The sequence below is a fragment of the Cyprinodon tularosa genome, unplaced genomic scaffold, assembly GCF_016077235.1.
Source record: "Cyprinodon tularosa strain WSP-4 unplaced genomic scaffold, ASM1607723v1 ctg512, whole genome shotgun sequence".
Classification (NCBI taxonomy): Eukaryota; Metazoa; Chordata; class Actinopteri; order Cyprinodontiformes; family Cyprinodontidae; genus Cyprinodon; species Cyprinodon tularosa.
Genome location: NW_024039244.1, coordinates 21,565 through 37,898, shown reverse-complemented (window position 1 = coordinate 37,898; position 16,334 = coordinate 21,565). Strand labels below are relative to the sequence as shown.

The 16,334-nt window shown below is 38.4% G+C and overlaps 1 protein-coding gene across 3 annotated transcripts in view; it reads right to left on the bottom strand.

Moving 5' to 3' along the window:
* Positions 1-16,334, bottom strand: part of phactr3b (phosphatase and actin regulator 3b) — a 72,510-nt gene that overhangs the window by 44,193 nt on the left and 11,983 nt on the right. Inside the window, exon 1 of one of the 3 annotated variants that reach the window (XM_038303527.1) lies at positions 674-902. The exons of the other annotated variants lie outside the window; for them this stretch is intronic. The gene's annotated coding sequence lies outside the window, so the exon portion shown is untranslated. Of the gene's footprint in view, positions 1-673; positions 903-16,334 lie in introns of those variants that run through there. 3 annotated transcript variants of the gene reach the window in all.

Genomic DNA, 16,334 nt, shown 5'->3' with positions numbered 1-16,334 from the left:
GGAAGGCTGTTGCCACACGGAGAGACGCGCAGCCGTAGCCAATCAGGGCCTGGCTTGTAAATGATGCATAATGCTTGTCATTTTACTGCCCTAAAATATTCAAGGGTGGGGGGGTTGTGCAGGTGTGAAAACATTATTCAATCAACAAATTTCTATGCTTTAAGTAAAGATTTGGATGGAACCGAACACTTGGGCACAGTTTTTATGTGTCAAACATATTAATTAGAATAGAATAGAATAAAAATTCCTTTATTGTCCCACAATGAAGGGAAATTCTGGTGTTTTACAGCAGCAAAAAGATTATACCAAAAAAATAATCACACAAATGTGGACCTTACAAAAACATAATAGTGAAGAATTAAAAGATAAACAAAAAATACTGTAGTGTAAAGAGTTTTAACAATATAAACTGTGCACCTGGAGAATAAATAACCAATATACAGCTATGGATATTTTACAGTGATGGATATTTGAAAACAGCAGCAACATCAGAGATGTGCAAAATGACAGCAGCGTGTTATTTAACTGATTAAGATAGAAACTGTGCAAAATCAGCATGAATGTAACAACTATTAAAGTCTCCAGACAAGCGTTTTTTAAAGGGGAAACTGCATAAACACGAGCAACTATCTTATGTAAACTGTCTGCTCCTGTTTAAGACTAATTTACTCACTGAGGGATCCAGCGCTCCTGCAGCTCTCCTGTGTTCACTTCATATATTCACCAGCAGACGGACAGACACGGGCGCAGCCCTGGTTTATTTATTTTAAAATAAAGTGGGAAGGAAATCTATTTACGGCTAACCATGTCTGAAGTTGTCCGAAATATCGGCCTAATTCCGAAGGGAGCCGCTGTGACCGCGCGGGCGGGATACATCTGCATCGTACTAGCTGCTCGTGTTGATGTAGCATCATGTGGACCCCGCCCCTCCGGACGGCAGGAGGAGGGAGGGAAATCTGGCACACCCTCAGCCTTTGGCCAGCACTTGTAGAAAGAGATTAAAATTTAAAGTTTTAGGAGAGAAATCCCTCTGATGATGGTTTAACCAACAATATAAGCTCAGGCATTGATTCAAGATAAATACAAAAGTAACGTTTTGGGGAAAATGTTATTATTTCACAGCCTAATTAATAAAACTATACTAAAATTAGGAAGCGCAGAGCTGAGTCCTTGTGGGCAGGGGAACCTTAGATTACTGTGCCTCATATCTTTACCTAATTAATACATTTAAAATTAATCCAGTAACATCAAAGGCAGGTCCAAAAGTGGTCTGGTTGTAACATTTGTTTATAAGCTTTATAAATTAAAATAAAAGTCAAAGACCTTTCTAAAGACGTTACTTATCCACATGGGCTTAAATGCAACCCAGGGATGAGGAATTTACTGGTTTAAAAGCAACTTAAATGAACCAGAAAAGCTTCCATTAAAAATCCACAAAATGATTAATTTGGGAATTTATATAAAGATGCTGCAGATGCCCTTCAGAAAGGAGAAGACATCTCAAGGAAAAGACGTTATGTGTTAATAGTGGTTTAAAATCTAAAGACATTAGGAAGGAACTTTAGGGCTCAAATGAGTTCTAAAAATAGCTTCAGAACAACAAAGACACTAGTTCTGCTTACAGATATAAAATTTCATGATCAAATACATTAATAAAAAAAAAGCATTATATATCAGCACAACTTTAAATAATGCAATAATAACGCTTTATTCCAATTAAAAGCTCTCAACATGCACAGAGTTAAAGCCAAATGTGTCAAAACCAACCACAGAGGAAGAGGCATCATTGCTTTACATTTACCTATAGGCTAAATGAGTAACAAAGCAGTTATGCCCAGCAACTATCCTGTCCCTATAAGGGTGGAAAGGTAGCAGGCTGAATAGGTCAATCTATTTGGTAAATTTTCCAGAATCAGAATGAACATGAAATAAAAATGTTAACATACAGGATGTTTATATGAAGAGATAATATTATTATTATTATTATTTAATTTATCATCTAATTCAGATTAAGGCGAATCAGACCAGAATCTTCCGATTGGCACATGTTCATGAAGCATTATTCTCCAGTAGTTCCTTCATACCAAATACTTATGTCCTTGTAACAATGCCTAATGTTTTCATATCTGAGGTCAGATCTATAGAAAATATAAATAGAGCTGACAGAGTTGTCAAAGGCAGACAAAAAAACTGACTGAGTTAAAGACGTTCTGTCTGGCGACAGTGGGACAAATTACCAGCAGGTACAGCAAAAGAAAATTAAGAAAGTTTAACTTTAGTCGGACAGTTTTAGAGGGAGTTTTTTGAAGAGATGTATAGAACTTTTTCAAATTTTAAGAGAGTAAAGAAAAAAAAACTAAGGATTACATTTTTTAAATTAAAACTCTTTATATTTATTTATATTTGTTTGAATAATTAAAAAAAACTTGCTGTTAAAATTAGCATTAAGTGCAAGGATGTATTTCTGCTATAACCATATGCTATTAAGCATAATTTACAGTATGGTTTTTCTATATGTTGTCATAATTTATAGCATGATTGCTAGTGGAAGACCAACCTTTAATCTTTCTCTCAGCAATATGCTAAGTGTAAACAAAACCTCTGTGGTTTCTGAACAACCTCTTAGTTGGTCATAAACGCATTACCAGCATGCAGGGAGGGCTGAGTTACATCAGAGGTAATAAAGTCAGTGTCTGAATGTCTCCTCAGGGACACAAGCCGTAAGCAAAGAATATAAACAATGATGTAACGCAAAACTAATTCAAAATTTATAGGACTTCTTTTAATGCATGTGGACAAAGACAGAGGACACACACACTGATACAAGTTATGTCCTACAGGAACAGATTTACATTTTCGAAAAAGGCAGGAAACAGAGCAAATATTCATTTATAGGCTTTTATGAGAACTAAAGATACACATTTTCTTAGCAGTCACTTTTTTTAATATGCAAATTATGTGATATCAATTTATTAAACTGGCAGGCATGTCAGTTGTTAAGGCTGTAAAATTGGTGCACAAGGATGGATGGATTTTTGCCAGGAAAAAATTGTTAATTCAAAATAAATTTGTTCCATTTGAATCTACATATTGCCCTGAAACTCTGTATAAAATAATTAGCAGAAATTCAATCGCCGTAAAATCTAAATTGGATTTCTTATCCTCTGAAGAATTTTTTTTTTTACAAATTCAGTAGCAAACACTAAAACACAAGCTAACCTGCATAAATCCAAACACAGTGGACCAATGCAACCCTACATGCAAAGTGTAAACAGGGTAGAACCTTAATGAAAGAATTAAGAATTAAAGAATTAAATAACAATTTAATGACAGTACAAATAAATGGAACAGTTTTAATTTAAACAAAACAACCCTAACCTTTTTTTTTTATATATTTATATGTCCAACAGGTTGATGAAATAAGAATATTACACCGAAAAGATGAAACAGAATATTGCTCAGCAGTAATCAGTAACATTTGTTTTATTAACCGTATACTTTTGTTTTTGTGTCCTCTACAGTAAAAATCAAACATGACAAGAAGCTCATCACTGGTTGAAACATTTAACATTTTAGAGACAAATGCAAGATTAAACAAAAGACGTGGAACCAGTGTTTTAGATTTGCAGTGTGTGTTAGAGGGTAAGTGTAACAGAGTAAGTGTTTTGCAGTCACACGGGAGATGACAGAAAGTGGAGGAGCATGCTCAGCATCAGCAGTATAACTGCTCAGGCCTGCAGTTATGAAATGTCCATTTATGGAGAAAAAATCAATTTGAGCTCTTCAGAAGTAATTGCAAACCTCAAGTGCAAAGTGCTCTGAGCTTTACAAATAAGCCAAAAAAAATCAGCTAATGAATCTACATGGAGCAAGAGTATTAATCTAAACTACATTTATTCAAAAATTACCCCCACAGCCAGCAGATACGAGCACTGGCTGGTCTACCCCTGGTTCTAGTCGTAAGAGGGTCGAATCAGGACGGGAATGCGCTTCAGAGGAGAATGGGTTAGGGATAAAAGACAGGCAGGCATGTTGAAATGTAGAGGTAATTAAGTACCAAGGTTCAACAATACAAAGAGTTCAGGCAGCATGGAGTTTCTAGGAATAAAGGTCAGGGTTGAGCTGTGACAGGAAGATATGTAAGTCCAAGACCTAAGGTTTAAAATACAAGATAAGGACCTGCATTTATGTATGGTTTGGACTGATGCAGGACCAATGCAAACTGTAAAACAACTGTGACACTTTGCTAAGATAATAAAAACAATAGAACTCCAAATTTTCTATGATATTAAAGATGAATGTTGATATTGTGTCGTTTATTGAAGGTAACAAATGGTGAGATTTTGCTACCAAATTCTCATCATTGTAATAAAAAAAATGACAATTGTGATTTAAAAAAAAAAGTGGGGAGGGGATTTTTATTTCTGGATAACCTAAGACCTATTTCAGATTTTATTATTTGTCTGGCATTATTAGCCTCTCTAGATGAACATTTGCATCTAAATGATTTTTGGAGCAGAACAAAGTTAAACTATCAGAAAGTGTTTTGTTTTCGTTGCAGTGCTGGCTGGCTTTCAGCATAAACTGTAATATCTGCAGCCCTGCTGTGGCTCTGCTCCCCTTCAGTTATGCTGAATAATTGATTTGTTGAGGCCCGGTCTGCCCGGCCTTGGAGGTAATGCTGTGTCACAGTGACAGATGGAGGACGTAACAGTGGAGAAGAACTACCTCCACACATGTCTGGGATTCCTCTGAAGGGGAAGGAAGGAGGTCAGGGCGTTCAGGCAGAGATCAGTGCTGCCTGGCTTTGATAGAATGTTAATGATGAATTGCTTCCTTCCAAGAGAAAATGGGGATACATTCCCATTGGCTGTACTTGTTGGGTCAATAGTCTAGGAGCTAAATTGTTGAGATTTGGAAGTTTATTGGACAGGCTGTTTCTTAAGTTGTTGTTTCTACCTGATGTAAACATGAGGAAGTTGTTATATCATTGTGTCTATCATCTGTGAGCTGTACCTCCTTTGTCCACTGGTCAAGATACAGTGGAGATGGGTAGAAAGGTAACCGAAGATGCTAAAAGAACAAGGCCAGAGGTCTGACCCTCTGCAGAAAGTATCTTCTGCTACCTTCATGTATTAAGCTCTAAAAGTTAGTATTTCAGCACCATAATATTTTATGATTCAAGTTTTTTGCTTTTGGAAGATCAGAATCAGCGAGGCTCTGCAGCAAATGACTCTTTAACTCTTTAATTAATTGGAATTGGAAGTGAAACATCACTGACTTTTCACAGGTATAGAGTAGAAGGAAGCTAATGTGGGGATTTTTCTCAATTGTGGTGGCGGGATCATATCCCCAACTCTAAAAACCCTCTGCCTGGCTTTCTGATTATAAGAGCAGAAATATATTTAAAGAGGACTCTTTCAAAGGCTATGTTTGAATTCTGAAAACCTGAATTTGAAAACAAATTTTCCTAATCTCCTACAAATCCACTACGTGACAAGAGCATCACATTCATTTTCAGCATTGAAAAAAATCACAAATCCTACCTTGTAACAATACTAAAAAGCATGCATTCTTACATCCATGTCTAGAGACTCACAACTTTGTTATTCGGTAGAGTTTAGTTGCAGCTGTCTATGTAACATACATAAAATATATTTATCTTGTTTCATTTGCAACAGTTAATTCTCAAACCCATAAGTTTTGGTTTAGTATGCAGGCATGTTTCATATGTTACACAATGGGAGTAATCTGTCAAGAAAAAATAATAATAATGCACATATTTTCACATTTAAGGTAAAGTAAAGCCAGATGCAAAGAAAAATATCAGGCATGAAAACAAGGTTTTCACACTGAGTGGCTAATATGGTACAATCAATCCTTTATGTTACCCACAATCATCAGCCTGACATGAATATCTACACTAAATCCTATGGCAATCCAACCAATAAATGAAGAGTCTGTCTGGAGATTAAAGGTTTAACAGGCTCATATTGACATCAAAAGCAATGATGAGAGACTGTACTATGTGATGGATTGTAAACAAGTAGGGGTATAAGAAAAAATATATATTAAAATATCGCAATATTTCATTAGACCTGATTGGTATTGATTAAAAATCTGTCCGAATGGATCTTGAATGTAAAAAAAAACATTTATTTACAAAAAACAATTTAAAACCTCCAGCCAAGAGTTTTCAGCTCACTGCCCAAGACCCATTTATTTAGCTGGTATGCACCGGCTGAAGCAAATCAACAATGAGAATCTTGTCAGGTATTTCGGAGCTATATCATTAATAATCACATGAATTATCTTTCTTAATGTATTGGGATATATCGGGATAAATTTTATAGTGACACCATTTATTGTGATTTTTATCGTGTCCCCAAATTCTTCTCAATTTGCACATTTAAAAATGACTATAAGTGACTCAAAACACAATGAGCAGTACAGTCAGTTTACTTTAAACTCAAACACCACCACTGACTGGGGAAGCAGCAGGTTTAACTCATAAATTAACACAGGTAGAGATAGTGCAATCAGTGGACCAGGAATGAACCCACTTTTTCTTCTTCATTAAAAAACATGGATTTCTTTTCTATGTTTGGACACATTACAACTATAAACTCCCACTATAATCAGTCCATAACCACATAAACCCTCAACATGTGGTTTGATACATTATTTTAGTCTAAAACAGGACAAATAACCATGGAGCAATCTGACCATGGATGGATGGATGGATGGATGGATGGATGGATGGATGGATGGATGGATGGATGGATGGATGGATGGATGGATGGATGGATGGATGGATGGATGGATGGATGGATGGATGGATGGAGGTAGAGATATTTTCAGGTTAAGGTTAGACCTTGAATTCCTTATTGTGTTATATTTAAAACATATATCTTTATCTTCATCAGAATCCGTAAAATATTTTGATGTGAATATAAAAAAAAAAAAAGAAAAAATTGTGGTTTCATGGCTTCTGATTTTTAATTCCACAAGGTGAGCTCTTGCAGAACTGTTGTCTGGCATTAACTGAAAGCTTCTATTCCGGTTCATCAGATTAAAATTTTACAGGGAGTTCAATGTGTTCAAGACTACCATCTGCATGTTGATATAGAAAAATCTTTTTTTCAGCAGCTTCACCAACCCTTCATCCCACAATACATCCTGTCGAAAGGACCTGCTGCTCCATCCATCCACATGCTGGGCTTAAGCATTGTTTTAATTAAGGCCCATTCCCATACCTCTCACTTGCTCTAGTTTTGTTCCTTAGCACGTTCACATGGAAGGCTAGTGTGTCCTAATAATCTTAAGAGCTAGGGGGAAGTGCCCTTCAACCCTTAAAATGTTCCCTTTACACCAAGGGAGGTCAAGAGCTGACTTGGAATGAAGTGGCGTCCCAGAACTCATTCAGTGAAAGGAAAAATGCCATCTGGCTGTGGAAAAGAACTGCACAAACGTAAGTATATTTTTACAATCAACCAAAAGTTAAAAAATATATATATATTTGGGATATCTTAGTTAGATGTAAATACAAGTGAATTCCTTACTGTTGTGTTAAAACATGACTATTGCAAATTGCTATTTTTCGTAATACACAAATCTACCAAGAGTTTTTTTTTTTAAAACATAAAGTATGATGATTACGACCACAGTAAATTTGGTTAGAAGTTGGATATTGGTTATTCAAGCTCGCAGTAGTCAGTGGGATCTAGCCCACGGTTGATTCGATATATAGGACCACAGAGAGTAAGGTACTTCTTTGTGTGATGAAGCCCACACTGCACTGTTTCCCATCGCAGAGGGATGCGTATTTTGTAAAAACAAATGTCTTAAAATAACTATGCTTTGGGTGGTCTGAAGGCTCTCCACAGAGCTGCGTTCCCTCTGGTCAGCCAGTTAAATCCCCCTGCAGTGAGATGTCGTCTGGGTGCTGCATGTGCAACATATTGCTTACACTCAGCTCTGCTAGGATTTAGGTCAGCACATGAAACATTCATAAAAAACATACATAATGTGCAAATGGATGACAGCTTTCCACCGACGTGCAGTTGCCAGGTAGATCTTCTACATTCCCTGTACATCAAAAGTCTTACAATGGAAACAAAATGGGTGCAGAAGAACACCCGTCTGAACATAACCAGGCAGTTCAACTCAAATACACTAGCCGCATGAATTACTGCCAACACAGTGAAGCGGTGACCTTTCGTTTCTGGATGTGGGTAAATAAGGCTTGCAGCTCATTTCTGCTAATATGGCCTTCACCGACTAATTTTAACTTTATCTTTATGATCAACAATATGTGCAGATCTGAGGAGCATTTTTAACTCCCAGCATCAGTGCTGTGGAAGTGGAGGCCTCAGAATGTGTTGTGGGGGAGGGGGAGACAGTGTTTGTATGTGCATGCATAAGGGGGGGATGGGTCTGTCCAGCTTCTCTATCTCTTTTCCTACAGTAGAGTAGCTGAATAACATCTCTTCATGCTAACATCTTGCCTGTATTCAGCTTTACTATATTTCTTTTCAAAGTCAAGTCAAAATAACATCCTTTGATTGTTTACTTTCCCTAAAAGCCTATCATATATGAACAAATTATTTCTTTATTACTAGGAACAGTGTCACTAATTTAGAGCAAATGAATATATGATCTATGAACATATTAAAAAGCTGTTTAAAGTTGAACTAAATTGTCAGCATGATATAAAATATTGTTCTGGGTGTATAAGCGTATTTACTTATTTTCTCTCTTGCTCGTTTCTGTTTCCTTTTCTTTGTGACTATAACACTTTGAGCAACGTTTTTTGAGTAATTGTGAGCATCTGCTACCATGATACTATCTCCAAGAAGCAAAATATTATATTAGCAGGTAAAATGCAAGTTCACAAACTTACAGGTGCTGGTCATAAAATTAGAATATCATGAAAAAGTAGATTGATTTCAGTAATTCCATTTAAAAAGTGAAACTTGTATATTATATTCATACATTACATACAAACTCATATATTTCAGATGTTTATTTTGTTTAATTTTGATGATTACAAATGACAACAAATGAAAATCTCAAATTCATCATATCAGAAAATTAGAATATTACTGAAGACCAATAAAAACAAAGGATTTATAGAAATGTTGGCCAACTGAAAAGTATGAACATGAAAAGTATGAGCATGTACAGCACTCAGTATTTAGTTGGGCCTCCTTTGGCCTGTATTACTGCAGCAATGCGGCGTGGCATGGAGTCGATCAGTCTGTGGCACTGCTCAGGTGTTATGATAGCCCAGGTTGCTCTAATAGTGGCTTTTAGCTCTTCTGAATTGTTGGGTCTGGTGTATTGCATCTTCTTCTTCACAATACCCCATAGATTTTCTATGGGGTTAAGGTCAGGAGAGTTTGCTGGCCAATTAAGAACAGGGATACCATGGTCCTTCAACCAGGTACTGGTAGCTTTGGCACTGTGTGCAGGTGCCAAGTCCTGTTGGAAAATGAAATCTGCATCTCCAAAAAGTTGGTCAGCTGCAGGAAGCATGAAGTGCTCTAAAACTTCCTGGTATGTGGCTGCGTTGACCCTGGACCTCAGAAAACACAATGGACCAACACCAGCAGATGACATGGCACCCCAAACCATCACTGACTGTGGAAACTTTACACTGGACTTCAAGCAACGTGGATGAAGTGCCTCTCTTCTTTTCCTCCAGACTCTGGGACCTTGATTTCCAAAGGAAATGCAAAATTTACTTTCATCAGAGAACATGACTTTGGACCACTCACCAGCAGTCCAGTCCTGTTTCTCTTTAGCCCAGGCAAGACGCTTCTGACGCTGTCTGTGGTTCAAGAGTGGCTTGACACAAGGAATGCGACAGCAGAAACCCATGTCTTTCATACGTCTGTGTGTGGTGGTTCTTGAAGCACTCACTCCAGCTGCAGTCCACTCTTTGTGAATCTCCCCCACATTTTTGAATGGGTTTTGTTTCACAATCCTCTCCAGGGTGCGGTTATCTCTCTTGCTTGTACACTTTTTTCGACCACATCTTTTCCTTCCCTTCGCCTCTCTATTAATGTGCTTGGACACTGAGCTCTGTGAACAGCCAGCCTCTTTAGCGATGACCTTTTGTGTCTTGCCCTCCTTGTGCAAGGTGTCGATGGTCGTCTTTTGGACAACTGTCAAGTCAGCAGTCTTCCCCATGATTGTGTAGCCTATAGAACTAGACTGAAAGACCATTTAAAGGCTTTTGCAGGTGGTTTGAGTTAATTAGCTGATTAGAGTGTGGCACCAGGGGCCATCAATTTTGAACCTTTTCACAATATTCTAATTTTCTGATATGATGAATTTGAGATTTTCATTTGTTGTCATTTGTAATCATCAAAATTAAACAAAATAAACATCTGAAATATATGAGTTTGTATGTAATGTATGAATATAATATACAAGTTTCACTTTTTAAATGGAATTACTGAAATCAATCTACTTTTTCATGATATTCTAATTTTATGACCAGCACCTGTAGAATAGATTACTTTACTCCAAAGATTCCTTTGCAACATGAATAATGCAGAAACTGATATTGCAGTGATGATAAATTCAGGATATATTCTGCAGCCACAGTATTGTGTCATATCAATCTAAATGGTTGAGAGAATCCTTTATGTTTGATTGGTTGTTTGTTGTGTTGATGTTTATATAAGTAGCTTCTTTACACCAATCATCTTAACCGGAGACATCAACGCTTTCCCAAGAGACTGTTCCTAAGTTTGTTGTTGTTTTAGAACAATGTGTGTCATGCTAGCCTAATGTTATGGTGAACAATCAGCTGATGGTCGCTCCAGGGGAAGAATTTATAAACCACAAACACTCCAGTGTGGAATGCACCATGTCAACTGCTGTTGCACCGATGCTGCAAAATGCTCCCTTATGGTGAACTTAGAGCAGACTGGTGGGTCTCAGCTGATCATCCAGTTTAACCTTAACACATATGCTGTGTGCAGAGAAAACAGCAACTATAAAGTTTGTGAAAGTTCAGATTATTAGTTAGTCATTGAAATAAAGTATTCATGAGGAAGACACTACTATCTGCCTATATTTGTAATGGCAGTCAGCCTGGTCACTAGTTACAAAGGTTAGGTGTGTGCTAGGTATAATCCCAAAGTTTTTGTCGTTTGAAACTGGCCTCCTGAGGCCAATAATTGGCAGGAAAAAGCAACCACAAATCAAAAGGAAATTAAAAAATTTATAAGTAATTTAGGTCATGAACCTTATTGGTATTCACAATGCTTCAAAGCAGTAGAAATGGGGGTCGTATTTCAGTTTGAATAAAAAACGTTTTTTGGAAGTGATTCACCGTGCTGGGGTAGAGCGTGCTGCACGCGTACAGACACCTCAGTCCTTGATACAATTTTCCCGGGTTTTAATTTCTGAATGACCCAGAGGGACCTTTGCTGGTGTCTAACTATTCCCCTGTTTCTGTTAGACAGCTTTGAAAATATAATCCACTAGTGTCACAAAGGATTTTTTTTTTTACAACTGATATATTTTCCGTATTATAAAAATATTATAAAATATTTTAAGCATTATATGATTGGCTGTCGCCATAGGCTGCTGCTAACCGACAGCGGCAACTAATGACCATGATAGCATAGGCACCGTGCAGTGGAACAAGGGGGAAACCATAAGCTTAGATAAGAGATGAGAACAGCAACTTTTAAACAGAGCATGACTAGGAGAAATGGGCTTCTACGTGCTCTCGCACGTGGAGAGGGCTGGTCTTTTAAAAAATTAGAGAAAATCCTCCACAACACCTTTAAAAGTCTAATGCGCATACAGAGCATCCATAGCAGCAGACATAACAATGGGGAAATATGAAGCTTTGGAGAGAAGCTTACCTTTGTAAAATAGTGACTATTACTGAAAGCAACTCTGTTCATAGTTCCTGGAGCAAGGGAAGTGAAGAGGAAAAACTCTCTTTTAAGAGGAAGAAAACTCCAGCAGACTCCAGAAACTGACAAAGGAAGCAGCTAAGGGTAGCTTCTTCCAACGCACACCTCACCAGGCTTTGCTCGGACATGTGCCGTAGACGTTTAGAAAGATTTAGACACCATATATCACGCAAGTCTTTAAAGTGCACATGTCCAACTTAAGGTATTGGATGCTTTTTGACAGCCGAAATACATTTGGTCTTAACACACTAAGACTGATTGTCCAGGATATTTTGGGTATTAGAGACCAATTCTCATTCTGAATTGTCGGTTTTAGAGATCAATGCTAAAGAAGATGTCTGTTATTAGTTATTCACTGCAGATAACATACTGATTGTTAAAAAACAACAATCATGCGATATTAGCTCTAAGCATGAGATTGGCTTCACCGGAATTATCAGGATTTTTTTTGTGTGAACATTTTGTGATGTTGTTCCATGTGTTGTTCCTTAAAGAGTTGAAGCACAACCTCTGTTTCTCTGTGTGTTCTTGCTACTGCTTTGAATCACATGACTGTCTTCTGCATAATGGTGCTTGTGTCCTCTCATTAGATTGGTCCAGGGTGATGTCATGCTTTGTCGTGCTTTCTATGATGCACCCCAGGGCGATGTAGTCAGTGGGACCCTGGGACGTCTCTGCAGAGTGCATTGTACCATAGGAAATGACTTTGCTGAAAATATATTGGTATATTTTGAATACCCCTCTGAGCCACTGATCCTCAGCCAAGTAATTTAAAATAATCAATGCTGCTAAGACTCAAGGGTACAAACTATACAAAGCAGCACCCATGGGGATATAAAATAAGTCGTTTTAGTATTTGTGTTGTCACTTCACATGGATAAATGTTAAATCCCTCATAGATGAAGCTCATCGTTTTAAACTAAAGGAAGATGGAAAAAGTTAAAGAGCCAGCAGCATTTCTAAAAATACCGGATGAGGATGTGAGGGAAATAAAGTGTTGACTAATTCATTTCAATAACATCTGACTGCATTTCATTACATTCAGGCGCTCATTCTAACACTGCCTGCACTGTGTTCAGAGAGCTCTTTGCAAACAGTCCTGCTGAGTAATCCTGATTCCAGTGACTCTGCATCTTCACTCAGTGTGAAGAACGACCTTCTAGAGCACATTTGTCCCTATTCTTTGTGTGAAATCCAGTTGCTGTGGAACCCGGCCAGCCGTGACAGTCACCTCACTCATTTAGCCTATCTGCAGAGCAGAGCCCTCTGGTGGCAGCCTTGCTGACTGTTTCACTTTTACCCATTATGACCCTGTTTTGCAGCATTTCCAAACCTCACACTATGTCCCCTTAAAAATATTAAGAGAAATTGTTCAAATGTAACTGGATTATCTTTACTGTTATTAATTTAATGGTATTACATGCTTATAAAAAACTCACTCTGTAAGTTATATGAATTACTCAAAACCTGAGCAAGGGGCTATGTGGATAAAAGCAGGTATGCGTGACTTATGTGTGTACCAACCTGTACCATGTGGACCATAGGAAAATTCAACTGCAATAGTTTACTGACTTAGAATAGGATAGTTTTCAGACAAATATTGCAGGACTTAAAAATCTCAAATGAAAATTTAAAACAATTCCCTGTAACATTAAATAGCACCACCAAGGTGATTTGGGATAGATAGCACTTTAAAATCCCCATCCACAATCACAGCTACCTCTGCATTTTTTAGGATGTAATTTAGGATTAGTCTGCACTGGTATTCAGGCTGCTAGGATTATTTTTAATGATCTACACTTGCTTCACTGGCAGATTTTTTTCAAGCTAGGGGACCAAAAGGTAAGAATTAAGTCTGTAGCTGCAGAATGTTGAATGTACATATTTTATCTCCCCTAAAACACACTGTAAACTCTACCTCCACAGCTTCGGGAATGACGTCATATAGTCAGGTCTCCATGGAGACCATCACATAGATGGTGAGTTTTACTTAAAAAAACTGTCCTCGGTTGGGCGTGCTTCAGTTGCACAGTGGTTAGTGTGCATGACCTATGTACAGAGGCCTCGTTGTAGGTTTGAATCCAACCTGTGGTCCTTTGCCGTATGTCTCTCCCCCTTTCTCTTACCTGCTTTCCGGTCACCCCACTGTAGAAAAAATGAGCTACTAGTGCTGTAAAAACCTCATAAAATGTCCTCAGTTGAATCTTGTTCAGTTTATTACTGAGTGGACACATTTTAGCCAGAAGGCTAAAGCCAGAAGACTGGGCAGAGCTACTTCTTGATGGTTTGCCAAGAGCCTAGGACTGACAGGGAGGGCTCCCATTGTGTAGCCTGACGTAGTCCTACTCAATTCTAGTCAGAATATGAGTCTGATACTGCTCCATAGAGCAGTGATTATTGGGCGTGTTTCGAACGAACCAGGAAAAAAAATGCCTCCGCACTCAATTGGATAGACCTACAACCAATAAGAGCAACGGAGTGCGTGACATATGTTAAGCGACGCATAGTTGTTGTCAACAAAAATCAAAGCGTGCAGTTGCACGCCTAGAATAAGAAGATGAGCCTTGATCGCGTTTCTCTGTTCCTCTTTTAAAATTTATTTGCTGTCGATTTCTTCTAGAACAGACCTAATAGCAGAATCTACACACCTCAACTCTCCAGCGGCAGCCATTGTTGTTGTCACCCATGCGAGCTTTGGTCACGTGGTTGATTACGTTACTGTTGATCATCTGTCCATCATCGTATAAAGCCCGCCCTGACAATTTGATTGGCCCGCCAGATATTGTGCGAGCATACTCGCGCTATTACTGAGCAATGCCAGACCGAACTTCCCAACCTCAAACGTTGTGGGCGGGACTAAGTTCGGAATGGCACCCAGGCTACCCATTGTGACCTTCTGCACATTTTCTTCAGCCTCCACATCTTCATTTTACAAGGTAAGTACAGTCTTTCTAGTAAATAGTTCCCATAATTATAAATGCAACAACAGTAAAACTTCGACAGAAAAACAACAATATATCTCACTGCATGAAAAGTGAGATTTTCGTCCCCGTAAACCCCCGTAAACTCCCGCAGATCTGCCTGATTTTCGTCAATTTCCGACAATTTGCAACCCGTGCTTGTCCGCGTTTGTCGTGCCACAAATTGTCGAAAACGTACCGTGACGTATGTGGAGAGCGATCAGCTGTACTAATGGCCCTAATTAGCATATGAATGCAGCAAACCCGCGCGGCTGGCCAGGTCTGGCTTGAATAACCTTCTCAGTATTGAAACCACTATTCTCAAACAAATGAAATCGCTCGTGATTGGCAGCAAAACCACACGTGGCCACGCCAGGCTTTAATTTTCTTACTGAGTATTGGACGGAACCACTTCTTTTTAAACAAGTAAAGTCGCTCGTGATTGGTTGGCATATATATATATATTTACATATATATATTTATTCACATATATATATATATATATTTATTTATTCATTCATATATTTATTCATTCATATATTTATTCATTCATATATTTATTCATTCATATGGTGTGTATTTATGTTATCCTACACTACTACACAATTATTATGCTACCATCAAGGACATGAATGAATTTATACAGGAAATGAACATTTGCCAGGAAGCTGCTTATGCAAAGAAAGAGCTTTATTAAAACACACACAACTATATACAACGCGTATCCAAACACATGCGTTTCTAAAAATTAAAAGTCCGTGAACGGTCCGTTTGCTTCCTCGGGGTTGGAGGTAACTGGCAGCATTCCCTCCGAGGCAGGTCCGATGTGCAGACGCCTAGTGTGCGTGGCTCTGTACTTCGGCATCGCTTCTAACCGGGACTGCAGCTTAACACAGAGTTCAGTGAGATCCGGCCTACGAAATGGCGGCGACCGTACAATCCATCCAGAGACACCGCTGACGACGGCGGACTTCCAGAGTTCCACTTCCTCATCTGCTAGCACACTCTGCCTCGCTTTCAGCAGCTGAAAAAAAAAAAAAAAACTATGAATCAGCGCACTGCGTATGGACACAACACATCTATTAATGCACCTGAAAAATAGTCACCAAATAAAGTCTTACCCTCTTTCTTCCGGCCCGACTCCGAGCAGATAGCCTCCGCACGCAGCATGTTGGCTGGCTGCGTATATCTGAAGCTCCTGCGTACCGTCTGAAAATACGTCTTACAGGCAGCTGGAAAACAATTAAATGAGAGTGGTATGAATAAAAAATCAAACGCAAGTCACAGTAACAAGGAAGGAGAAAACATTAAAACAAGTCACTTACACACAATGTCGTCTTTATCATCATCGTGCAAATCTGGACTTGCTGATTATGGCTCCGAGCAAATAGGAGGTCTGTGAAAACAAAATGTAAAGCTATGATCGGTATCC